The sequence below is a fragment of the Camelus bactrianus genome, chromosome 10 (genome assembly GCF_048773025.1).
Source record: "Camelus bactrianus isolate YW-2024 breed Bactrian camel chromosome 10, ASM4877302v1, whole genome shotgun sequence".
In the NCBI taxonomy this organism is placed as follows: domain Eukaryota; kingdom Metazoa; phylum Chordata; class Mammalia; order Artiodactyla; family Camelidae; genus Camelus; species Camelus bactrianus.
The window spans coordinates 56,171,907-56,185,453 of record NC_133548.1 but is presented as its reverse complement, the minus strand read 5'-3'; the positions used below and the strand labels follow the sequence as shown (position 1 = coordinate 56,185,453).

At 39.6% G+C, this 13,547-nt stretch overlaps 1 protein-coding gene across 20 annotated transcripts in view; it reads left to right on the top strand.

The window, feature by feature from the left end:
* Nucleotides 1-13,547, top strand: part of DLG2 (discs large MAGUK scaffold protein 2) — a 1,731,178-nt gene that overhangs the window by 1,592,928 nt on the left and 124,703 nt on the right. The gene's annotated exons all lie outside the window — the stretch shown is intronic.

The following is a 13,547-nucleotide window of genomic DNA, read 5'->3' as shown; positions in this document are numbered from 1 at the left end:
ATGAGAGATGGCTATTTTTAGCCTCATTGTAAAGAAGAGAAAATGGAGACCAGGTTTGAAGTTTGCCCATAAGAGGCTAGCCTGGGCCTAGACCCTAAACCAGATGTCCCATTCCCCCACCTACAGTGTCATGTGGCTTTATTGAAGGACTTTCATATATTTTATTTCACTTGATATATATATTCAGTAGGTATTGTTTTCCCAGTTTTCAGATGAGCAATCTGAGGCTTAGAGTATGAAATTATCTATTCTTATCTCCAAGCATAGAATGGTGCCAAGCCCTTGTCTTAGTCCACTGTCTCTAAAGATATGTCAGCAACTCACGGGTCACGTGTATCTTTGTCTAGTGTTTCCTCCTGTTTCACTTACTGCCACGTTACATACTGCATGACTCCTGTAGGACTACTTCTGTGTTATTAAATGTTGAATGGGCAGCTGACCATCATACAGTCACCCTAGATCCTGTCCTCTAGTTGGAAGATGCCCAGAGCACGTGGATTTGTGGCTAAATTGAGCGAGACCCCCTGAGCTGCAGCCATGACAACGGCCTGAACAAATTCTCTGCCCCTCTTCAGCCAGCAGGTTCTGAGCCTGCGCAGCCCTGTCCATATAAAGCCCCACATCAAAGAACACAATGGAAGTGCCTGTCACACATAGTGCCCCACACATGGGGGCACATGCAGCCTGAGATCCATGACCAGCTACACAATTTGTGGGGCCCAGTACAAAGTGACAATGGGGCTTCATGTTCAAAAATTGGAATATCAAGACGGGGAGAGCAGAGCATAATATTAAGTGTGGGACTCTGTGCAGCCCCGCAGGCTCACACCCATGGTGCCAGGCCTTCTGATGCCTGGTTTTAGGACTGTTTGCTCAAAACTGAAATCATGTGTGTTTCCCTTAGTATGTCATGTGGCAAGTGTAAGAAACACGAAATGGGCACTGGGAGCATTTTCAAGGAGCCAAGCTTTGTCTTTTACCTGAAAGAGTACTTTATATCAAGGATCTATAATGCCAGCTTTTGTGATATGTAGAAACATTACCTTTCAGCCCTCTTAGGGAGTGAGAAACTTGAAATTCCCACTTGCTCTCAGCTTTCAACTACCTACTTTTAGTCGGCACTCTCCACTGCAGGAAATCTTCCAAAAGCTAAGTGGTGTCGTTATTTCATATTTAGTTAGCACCTGCAGTGCACTCTAGTCTTCCTGTTCTGCAGAAGTTTCTGTCCCTTCTTCTTGCTCCTCAGGTCTAAATTTTTAAGACAATGAAGAAAAGTGCCTCAGAGGACTTAGGAAATGTTAGAAACCTGTTGGCTGTTGGTGTCCCTTCCACGTGTGATTTCCTAAATGCAGAGCCTGGAAGAGAATAGATTTCCTTGACCAACATTATTAGCATTAAAAAAGATCAGGCACCTCGCATGGGATTGACAACTTAATTTTACCAAGTAAGGAGTCTAAAAATAATAAACGCACATAGAAATTTTAGTTTAAATTGATTGCTTCTTATTATGGCCATCATTTTACATAAGAGAGAGCATTTTAATGCCAAAAGAAAATGAGGAGTGTCTGAGCATCAGGAATAGTTCCCAAAATTTTTAAATTTGTATTTTTAAAACCTCACTAAATGCATCTCCATCTTTCTTCTAGTCATATAATCCTACCTTATAGCTAAAAAAAATTAAGGCAAACATTGTGATGGCTAACTTGTTTAAATTCTTAATCCTAAATTTTTTGATTTTAAATGATTATAAAATGCCTAGGATGCCTTTTTTCACTTTGGTCCTTTCTTGACAAAGAAAGCTATCTTTTAGATTTTCTTTTTCCTCATATATGTTTTTCATTTTTCATACCATTTTCTCAAAAAATAGGAAGCCCAGAAACCATCCTGTGTGGTAAACTGATGCTTTTTGGTGATACTTATTAAAAGGTAAGAAGGAATTTTCTATTATAAAAATGATTTTTATGATTTTTAAAAATTGTACTTTCAAGTATTTTTACATGTATGGCATTCCTGACTTTAAAGACAGACTCTTTTAAAAGGTATCATACATTATAGTGTCTTTCACTGTATTTTAAAGCATTGTATATGCTGTATTGTTTCAGAACAGATGGCTTACTTCAGGACTTTTTTCCCCCTTAATTTTCTTAAAAAATGCAGATTTGGCCTTTCAGATGAAGGATCCCATACTTTTTTTTTTTAATCTGATTCCATGGGTAAAATAGTGAGAAAATGTGATGTGAACTGAATGGAACTTTTACAATAAACAAGATATTTGGTAGCTTCTAGTGACCTCTGTCACAAAATGTAAGTTCTCATGTAAATTAACTTTGTAGTTCTTACTCTCCAGACAAAGCTCTGAAACCAATTCCTGTGGCTTCTGACCCATTTCCTCCCTCTCTTCCTGTTAAGGGGGCTCTGAGTTAGTCATCAGGAAGGGTCTCTGTGTTTCCGGTTGCTCTGAGTCCAGAGTTTCCCCATTCCTCAAAGGCCTGTGTTGAATGTACCCCACTGTTGGCTCTTTATAACACTTTTCTCTTGTCCTAAGATTCCCTGTTCCTGCCCGTTCCCTCGTAAATGGATGCCCCCGTACCACCCCCACCTCCACAACACATTAAAATCTAATGAGTCCTTGATTACATAATGGATTCAGGGTTCCTGAGGACAAGAAGGTGGTGATGAGAATTTAAATCTCATTTAAGAGAGAGTATTATTATTATCCCCATTTTACAGTTAATGAAATCAAGGTTAGATAGTTCATGTTGTTGCCCAAATTTCCACAGCAAAGAAGAAGAGGTATAAATCAGTCTGTCTGATACAAAATTCCTGCTCTTAACCTTAATGTCCAGGGTTTCTGGAAATACCACATTTTCTTGGCTCTGCTTGATTTCATATATGCTCCCTCATTCCTATTGGCACTTGTAATTGTTATAGAAAGTCCTATAAGTTTTACTCTAGAAAATATAGTGGTTTAATGTATAATGTGTCTCCCTGAATAATAAATGAGTACCTTAAAGCTGGTTGGTGAGTGGATCCTTGACTTGGAGTTGTCATGGCTCAAATTTAAACCATGGAGTCACACCTTTCGTTGACCAAGCATCATCAGCAAAGAGGCAGGAACTTTCCTGCCATGTACAGGATGGGAAGATTGCAAGACCTTTAGACCAACCTATAGCAAGTCTGGTATAGTGGAAGGGATAGGGTTTGAGTTCTTCTTGGGTGACTATTAATTATAAAATGCTATGTAGATTGCTGTCAAGGAGTGAAAAGGTGGATCAGATATGCCCCCAAGGATGCAATTAAAGCTAGTTAGAAGAAACAAGTGAAAATAATAGTATGTTATTCTTAATCGAGACTCTGTTCCAGGATCTGGGGGTGGGGCGGCTAAGAAATGGATACTTGAAAGTTCAAATATGAGAGGTTCCAAAAGGAAAGCTGTATTTTTTCCTTCTTTTTTTGATCATTTTTGGCAGTGTACTTCCTCTGGGTAGGAAGTAATTAGGCACTGTCATGGAATGAAACACTAACTCCCCTAGAATGCCGACTGACTCAGCCATTCATGTATGAGTCCACAGCATAATGGAAAAGGCAAAAAGCCTGGGTTTTAGAGTCACAAGTACCTGGATTTGAGTCCCGGTTCTGCCACCTATTGCTTGTGTCGTGACCTTGGCAATTCATTCTCCATCTGGGCCTCAGCTTCTTCCATGAAATGAGGCTAGTAAGTACACAACTCAAAAGGTTTTATGAAGAATAGTGTCTGTAAATCACCTAGCATCTGACACAAACTCTTCCAGAAATTAGAAGAGAGAGAAGACTTCTTACTCTTAGCTTTTTCAATGTTAACATAACCTTGATACCAAAACGTAACATGGTAACTATAAGAAAAAAATTATGGTCCAATCTCTCTTACAAACACAAAAGCAAAAGTCTAAAATGAAATATTAATTAACAAAGTGAACTCAGTGATATATAGAAAGAATAATTTACAAAATGCACTAATCTTAAAATAAAATATTGATAAATTGAACTACATTAAAACAAAAATTTCTATTCAAAAAAGATCCCATGGGTAAAATAAAAGTGTAAACAGAGCATAGGAAAAGATTGGTAATACAGAGATCTGGAAAAGCAATTATAACCAGAATGTGTAAATAACTGTCACAAGTTACTAAGAAAAAGAGATAAATTTTTTCTAAATGGTTAAAAGACTTGAACAGGTACTTCATGAAAGAGGATATGTAGACAGTGAGTTCACATATGAAATGGTGTTCAGTTGATTGGTCATTAGGAAAATGCAAATTCAAATCCTAATGCCACTATCTACCCACCAGAATTACTAAAAAGACCATTCATTTCATGTGTTAGCAAACATGTAGAGACTCATGGGTGTCTAATATGTTGCTCATGGGAGGTAAATTAGTATGACCACATTAGAAGACTGTCACTATTTACTGTTGTTGAACATATTATATCCTATGATTTGTTCCTAGGGTACACACACACATACACACACACTAGAAATATTTACATATGTTCAACAAAAATACATACAAGAATGTTCATAGTAGCATTGTTTGTGATAGCTTAAACCTGGAAAGAACCTCAAATGTCTATCAACAATAGGATAGGTAAATAAATTGTAGTATATTTATGTAAGGGAATATTATACAGCAATGAAAATTAGCGGCTGCTACATGCAACAGCAGATGGGGTATTGCAAATATAATACTGAGTGAAAGAAGGCAGACACTCACACAAACTACATGTATGTTAGTTTTCTGTGCTGTTGTAATAAATTACCATACAAATTTACTGTCTTACCATTCTGTACATTAGAAGTCCATCATGGGGCTCCCCAGACTAACATCAATGTATCAGCAAGCTGTGTTCCTTTCTGGAGGTTCTAAGTGAAGATCTGATTCTTGTTTATTTGGATTGTTGGCAGAATTCATTTCCTTACAGTTGTAGGAGTGTCCCTACCATCCCTGCTTTCTTGCTGGCCATCAGCTGAGAGGTATTCCCATCTTCTGGAGGCTGCCACAGTCCATGGCAGGTGGCCCTTTTCTTTCATATTTTTTTATTGTTGTATCTTTATTTTTATATTTTTATTGAAGTACAGTTGATGTACAATGTTATGTTAATTTCTGGTGTACAACATAGTGATTTAGTTATACATATATAGATTCCTTTTCATATTCTTTTCATTATAGGCTATTAAAAGGTATTGAATATAGTTCCCTGTGCTATACAGTAGGACTTTGTTATTTATCTACTTTACTTACAGTAGTTAGTATCTGCAAATCCTGAACTCCCAGTTTACTCCTCCACCTCCTCCTTTCCCCCTAGTAACTATAAGTTTATTTTCTATGTCAGTGAGTGAGTCTGTTTCTGTTTTGTAAATAAGTTCTTTATGTCATTTTTTTTTTTTTTTAGATTCCACATATAAGTGATATCATATGGTACTTTTCTTTCTCTCTCTGGCTTACTTCACTTAGTATGACAATCTTCAGGTCCATCCATGCTGCTGCAAATGGCATTATTTCATTCTTTTTTATGGCTGAGTAATATTCCATTGTGTATAAATACCAACTTTTCTTTATTCGTTCATCTGTTGATGGATATTTAGGTCTTGGCTATTGTAAATAGTGCTGCTATGAACATTGGGGTGCATGTAACTTTTCAAATTAGAGTTTCCTCCAGATACATGCCCAGGAGTGGGATTATTGAATCATACAGTAAGTCTATTTTCAGTTTTTTAAGGAATGTCCATACTGTCTTCCATAATGGCTACATTCCCACCAACAGTGTAGTCTATGGCCATAGCACCCTAAACATGCCCAATCTCATCTTTCATATAAAAAATCAAGTACTGCTACTCCTTCACTCCTTCTCACTTGCTTCTCTGTCACTTACCTAGGAAAGATTCTATACTTTTAACACTTTTAAAGACTGATGTGATTAGATGGGGTCCACCCAGCTAATCGAAGATAACCTTCTCTCTTAAAGATCCTTAACCTTCACATCTACAAAGTCTCTTTTGCAATGTGAATAACATAGTCACAGATTTCAGGGATTAGAGCATGGACATCTTTGGGGGGCCATTATTCTGCCTACCACAGTATGATTCCATTCGTATAACATTCAAAAACAGGCAAAATTAACCTTTAGTGATAGAAAAGAGTGAGTAGTAAACAAGAGTAATAATATCCATGTAAAGGGTTGTTATGAGCATTAAATCCAACCAAAGTATTAATTGCCTCAAAAAGTATCTGCCACGAAATAGACAGTATTTGTTAAGTCCTATTTCCTTCTCTCTCCCCTCCCCCAACGTTATCTTTTCATCTGTAAAAATGCTGCAATCAGGAATTTGCAGGATAAGGTATCCTGAAGATTTACAGACCCTCTGTGACAGTGTTTGCCTATCCCCTAGAAATCATAATTTAAGCAAGAATTCCATGTGCTGCTTGGGATAAAGGAAATTTGGAAAATAATGCTCTTTAGAGTTTATTTGAAACACTGCTGAAATCACAGAAAGTGCTGAATGATCTACCCAGCCCCATCCAAAATACTAGTTGCTGCACTTTTTAAGCCACTCAAACGCAAATCAGCCATGTTATACCAATGAAAACATAGTTTAAGAGTTCTTAAAATAGTGGACTAATCACAGATCGATAGAGAACCAGCAGTCAGTGCTTCTAGATCTTAATCTTTTGCTGGAAGTCTCAGTCTATGGCTCTTAGAGTATAGCACAGAGTCTGAGCACAAAGAAGTTCATAAATATTTGTTAGATTTTGTTGAAATTACAAAGGGCATCTGGTTATTTTTTTGTTTATTTGTTTTATTTTGCTTTTCGTTAAAGCAACTGTTGTCCATGCCCCTGACTTACTGAATGTGCTAAGAAAGAAGTCTGGTGAAAATTACGTCTAACGTTCATTTCGTTCACTTGTGCCTCAAAGTTTTCCATTCATTCATTTTATAAACAACAGTTGATAGCCCATATGCTAGACATTTAGATGGATTCAAGGACTACAAGGATAAAAACACTCAGTCCTTGCTTTAGGGTACTCCCGATCTAGTGGGTAGACCAACAAAAGGATGTCCAACCCCTCCTCACCCTCTGCACTGAATTTGGATTGATCTGTCTTGATTAAGAGGGATTTCTCAAGCATGGGAGTGCCTGCCAGGGTAGGTTATGTCCCACTGTGACCAGTTCACACTGGATTTCTCTCCTGGGAAGGGCCAAGAAGAGTCTCTAAAGTAGGTTGGTTTTACTAGTCGGCTCTTTGAGAGCTTTCTTTCAGTGTTTGTCAACAGTGGTTGCATGTTAGAATCACCTGGGGAGGGCAGGAAAAAACTTTTGTTTCCCTTTATACTATTCACTGAATAACTCACTACAGCCACCAGACATGTGGGTTTTTCTCCACAGCGACCAATTCTCCAGCACCAGCTAGGTGTCCCACAATTTAACTCAATTCTGACACTATCTATGTGGAGAGAGTGTCACATCCCACAGGTGAAGGGCTCAGTCCCACAAGACTGCTCCCACTTCAGGTGCCAGTTGAAAGTCCAGGTCGTTACTTATGCTTCTGACCAGCTGGCTTTAAATTAGAGTTTCCCACAATCCTCTCCTTGGTTCAGTAATTTCCTAGAGCAGCTCATAGAGTTGAAGAAAACAGTTTACTCTGTAGGTTACTGGTTTATTAGAAACGAATACGACTTAGGAACAGACAGGTGGAAGAGATGCCTAGGACAAGGTATCGGGGGAGGAGGCTCCGAGCTCCCATGCCCGTGCCAGGAGGATCACCGTCCCAGTGAGGGCCACCCTCTCAGGATCTCCATGTTTGCAGCAACCCAGAAGCTCCCTGAGCTCCACAGTTTAGGATTCCTATGGAGGCTTCATTACAGAGGCATGACTGATAAATCATTAGCCATTGGTGATGAATTCAACCTCCAGCCTGTGTTCCTTCTTCAGAGGTTAAGAGTGGGGCTGAAAGCTGCCGTCCTGTAATCATGTGGTTTCCCAGGCAAGCAGCTCCCATCCTTAGGGACCTTCTAAAAGTCAACTCAGTAACAGAAACTGAGGCATGGTTGAAAGGGGCTTTTATGAATCACAAGAGACACCTTCATGACTCTTGGGACATTCCAAGGATATGAGGAGCTCTGTGCCAGGACTGGGACAAAGAGCAAATCTTATTATAATTTTTACAATATCACAACTGCTCTTAAAAACCCTCATGCCCAGGGCCCAGGCCACACTTCTTGAGTCAGAGTCTCTGAGAATGTGTCCTGGGCATCATTATTTTTATAAGCTCCCCTAGTGACTCCAGTATGTAGTAGTAACATTATGAACCACTATTTATCTTTCCTTTTTCTTTATCTTTTTTCTTCATCTTTTTTTTTTTTTTTTTACTGTATTTACTTCCTCATTAACCTGAGAACAATAGCTTTAAAAGTCTTAGATTTCTTGCATGGAAGTCTGGTTAATGCCAACCTGCAACTAATGGGAAGTCCAGTTCCTGGGGTGGCTTTCAATTTTGATCACATTTCAGACTCAGAATTTGGAAACCAACCTTGAACTTGATGCTACCACTTGCTAACACTTAGCAAAAATAAAATGTCCTAGTTTAAAACGGAGGAACTTTTGGAAAGCAGACTGAAAACATTGGAAAGATTCCTTGAGAATCAGAGAGTTTTAACATTCATATTTTGATCTCTAGTGAATAAGAAATGAACTGATTAGAAGTTCTTAAATTGCATGAGGTCCCTTTGAGAATGTTCAGAGTACAGGTGGGCACCAAAAAACCTGTACTATAACCTGTTTGAGTGCTATCTGTGTGTGTGTGTGTGTGCGTGTGTGTGTGTGTGTGTGTGTGTGTAGTAATGACCAGGCAATAAATTTAGGTACCATTAGGTTTACCGAATCCTCGTTTCTGGTTCTTAGGGATCCCCCTGAAACGCTCTGTAGTGCACTGCCCCCCATTTTCTTCCCAGCCCACCATCACCGTTTGACCCTGGCCTTTCCCCTGCACTGTCTTCTTTCCCTGCACTACTCTGCACCACTCCCCGCCTTGGGGTTTAGCCTATCCCAGGCCTCTGCAATTGGTTGGCATGGAAACATTAGATGATCCTGCCTGGTGGGAGAGATGTTCTGTTTCCAAGAGAAAATGGAAAAGATTCAAGTGTGATTCACTTCCAGCCATTTTAACTCTTAAGTTCATCCATCTATTTAAACTGTATCTGTGGCTCCAGATCACCTACTAGGTAAAGGAGATTATCTTGGTCTCGACTTTGCCTCCCGCCCCTACTTCCAGTTCCCCTAACCGTCTCTGGGCTGCGGCCTCAGGGAGCACCCTGCTCTTTCATTTCTCCCTGCCTTTGCACCAGCTCTTTCTTCAATCTGAGTGCAGGCTCCCAGACTTTGAATTTCTGTCTAAGAGGTTCTCAAAGGCCTTTCAAGACCCAGTGCAGGCACCACATCTCCCTGCCCCATCCTCTCATGGCACTCCAGTTATAGGGATTGTAGGAAACTCCATGTTTAGGTAACTGTTTTTTCCCCGACCTTGAGCTCGTTTAAGGAGAAGCAGGCTACTCTGAGCAGCGTGAATGTTTCTCACACTCCCAGAGTGTAGTCTTGGTTCCATCACTTACTAGATCTGAGATCTTGTACAAATCACTTACCTTTTCTGAGCTACAGTTTTCTCACACCTAGAATGGGAGTGCTGCTGCCTGAAATGCCTGCTGCTTACCAGACGCTGGGTACGTGTCAGGTGCTTTATCTTACTTAATCTCCACACTAATTCAGCGAGAGATATGGCAATATTATTGACCCCCATTTACAGTGAGGAAACTGAGACTCAAGAGTCAAGAAACCTGCCCTAAATCTACACAACTTCTATGTGACGGAGCCAATATTCAAGCCCAGGTCTGACTCTTTAATACTCTGCTCTAGTGCCTGGGTATGTCCCTGAAGCACCTAGTCCTGTGCTTGCTCTTGGGAGTTGGGAAGGGATAGATGGACAGATGGATGGATCGATGATAAATTGCGTTGGACAAGCACAATCTTATGCTCTCTCTGGGGATCCACATGGAAAATTAAACCTTCTCCTGTGGTTTAAGTCTAATGTGCTCAATTTCTACAAGCTTGCAACTAAGGTCAAGAATATAAAGTCATCTCTCACCTTTGTTTACACCTGTGCACTACTCCAAAAATATGCTTCCTGCCCACTTGAACCACTACCCCTCAAAAGAACCTGAAGGTGAACTGGTGCCCTGAGAGCTGGAAAGCAGAATTTAAAAAAAAAAAAAAAAAAAAAAAAAAAGACCTTTGAATAGCTATTAAATCACCTCGACAGCTGCCACTGCCGCTGGGAAAGGAGCCCTTCAGTGTCCCATGTTGCCATCCTTCAGCTCAGAGTCACAGCACATCACTGCCTGGGGGACAAAGAAAAGAATAGTCAAGTGAGTGCCACTCAAGGAGACATAGTTAAGTTTTATTGCACATCATTCAGTACCATTCACTGAATTTCTACGATTTTCTTTTCTAACCAGTAATTTAGCACAAGCAAAAAATACATGGTCTTATTCAACTATTTCTATTTTTACATGCAGATAAGTGTAAAAATCTTTTTTAATGAAGGGATCCTGTATTTTAGCTGAGTGTATGTAAATAATGCCTTGGGTTTCAAAAGAATAAAACAAAGCTTGTCAGTTTGTCTGGGACCAGCCACCACACAATGTTTCTTTTTTTATAGCATGCTTCAATCATAAGCTTAGTTTCCAGGGCTACTGATTCTTAAATCAGTGCTGAAATTATTAAACTGCATGGTTTCCTACAGAATCCTAGAAGCAGTGAATAAATAGTACCTCCTTCCATTATATTCCCCTCCCTTCCTCCTTCTCTCTCTCTCCCTCCCTCTCTCTCTCTCCATGCATTAAACCCAATTCCCTTTCATTCAAAAGGGCTATGAAATTGTTTCCCCACTGTTAAAACACAGGATTTTTAAAATGACCACAGCCAGTAACAGTTCTAGATATAATGCCAAAACTGTGATTCGCTACAGCTTGCAACAGAAATAGATGAGACAATTAGAATATTCTTTGAATTAGAACGACTTTTCTTTTGGAACTAGCTTATTCTTGAGGAGAATAAAAAAGAATAGGGGTGTTGATGCAGGAAGAGTTTTGTGTTAATTTGTAACCAGCCTGTTTTTGCGAACCAGAATATTGATGCGCTTAAAAGCTTAAGTTCTTTGATCAGGTGACCTGGATTTTACTTTGGCTCCTCCGTTTTCTGGCTGTGTGACCTTGGACATGATATTTATACTCTCTAAATCTCAGTTTGCTCATTTTTATACTATGGAGAAAAAGCTTATTAGCATGTTGTATAAATAAAATCAAATACTGTTTATAAAATGCTTAGCACAATATTCAGCCCATATGAAGGGATGCTCAATAAATGGTGCCACTATTATTTTTCATCATCATCATCATCATCACTGGATTGTTATAAGGATTAAATGATATAATGCATTCCTTCTAGGACGATAGGATGTGCTTAATAGAATCAGAGATCATCATGGTCACCCTTGTCTGTTCTCCTGTCACTGTTCCATAGATGGTAGCTATACTGCTGTTCCCCAAGTTCTCTTCTTTTCTCTCCTTGCTTTGTTTGCTTCAGTGCCAAGAAAATAGCAGGGCTCCATAAATGTTTAATTACTTTCCCATTTTTCTTTTATTCTGTTCCCAGTCACAGCCCACATTGTAGGGACATTTCTTTTCCCACCTGGATACATATCCATGCAGCCTGGGGAAACTGGAGGACCTAGGTTTAAGTTGTATGACCTTGTACAAAGTACTCCTATCTCTGGTCCTTAGATTTTTAGATGGAAAACAAGGTCATCTCTGAGATCTCTTCCTGTCTGACATCCAGTGGCTTTCAGATTCTGTTTTAAACAGAGTCTTTTAGGGGATCTACATAGTATAGAAGTTCAGATCTTAGAGAACTGCTATGTGCAGTGAATTTAAGGATTGGACATGAAAAGAATAGACTCTCAACAATGTTATTTCAATTCTTTAACCTAATATGGTATCTGAGGAATGTAGCCCTGGGGTTACATTCAAAACTTGATAGCATGAAAATAATCCCCAGCTTTGCCAAAAGTACAGGCATGTGGGTTCAAGCACCAAACATCTTGAACTTGACCATAAATCCTACAGAGTCGTATCCAGCCTGCACCCATGTGACCGTCTTTGCCCTGGAAAGGTTAATTCTGTTGCACACGAAGAGATAATTCTGGATTAATAAAGAAAATTGAATAGAAACCATAGGGCTTCAATATGGCTTCTTTAGAAACAAACTTTTCCAGTAGAATTTTCTTTGCTTGGGCATAGAAAGAGACTGCACTTTATGAATTTGAATTTTTAGCTTATTTCAACTCCAGGGTGGGAGGCAGGAATTGGGGAGATGGAGAGTGAGAAGAAGAGAATGTTCATGCAAAGATCTCCACATGCTCTTATACACAATGTGTTGTGGTCAGTAATAGGAAAATACATATTTTATTTTGGGGTTTAAAGTCAGTTGTTAGATCATGTCCTAAAATCCAATTCATCTATTTTTTTTTTCTTTTTTGTATGTTGTGGGCATAAAAATCAAGCCATCTTAATGGGAAATTTCAAAATTCTGCCATCACTAGCTCCCAGGGCTCCTCCATCTGCCCTAGTTGTGCTTGGAGCCAGAAAGGAGCCCAGAGCCAGATTTCTCATTGGCAGTAAACCTGTTGGACAGTGAGGTTGAAGGCACATGGAGCCCTGCGGAGGCGTGTTGGCTACACGGCTGGTGATAGTTCTCTTGGGGCTCTGAAGCCCATGAAGTCTTTGCAAAGACTGTGTGTTGAGGTAGCAGGGCATGTCTGAGATTAAGGGATTGCCTGGCCTAGGGTATTTTCTAAGTTCATTACCATGTAGGCAGTTTGTGTCCCTGGTGGAAGAACTTGGACTAGAGGAAACACCCTTACTCTTGCCAGCTCCTTTTTGGTCATTTTCATCTCTGATTTAACTCATCCTATGCTTTGATGTAAATATTAGATTGAACCATATGAGATTGTCACTGTTTCATATGGTTTCACCTAATACTTTACTCTGAAAGGGGACTTCTGTTTGAACATGCTGGCTGCTTGCTGTCACTTTGTTGGCAGGAAAGAAGGTTCTTGGACAGCAGGGGATTCAAAGTGGGAATGTGTACCTAATTGCTATCTGCGTTCTGTGAACAGTCTGTTGTGTTGGAGGAACTAATTGGAGACCCTTGATTGTGTAACAGAACCCCCACCACAGTTTGTTAGGTTTTAAATCATAATAATGGAGCTATAAATAAAAGAAAAACACTTCCTTCATTAGCCTGCCACCCAACAAACAGCATAACCAACTCTGCTTTCCGCTCTTGTGTTAGAAGCCGTTGTGGTACCTGAAGGTTCGTGTGATGTCAGGTTGACTGAAGACTACTGAGTCAGTTTCATCGCTCAGAGAGATAGAAGCCACGTGCACTATTTTCTTTA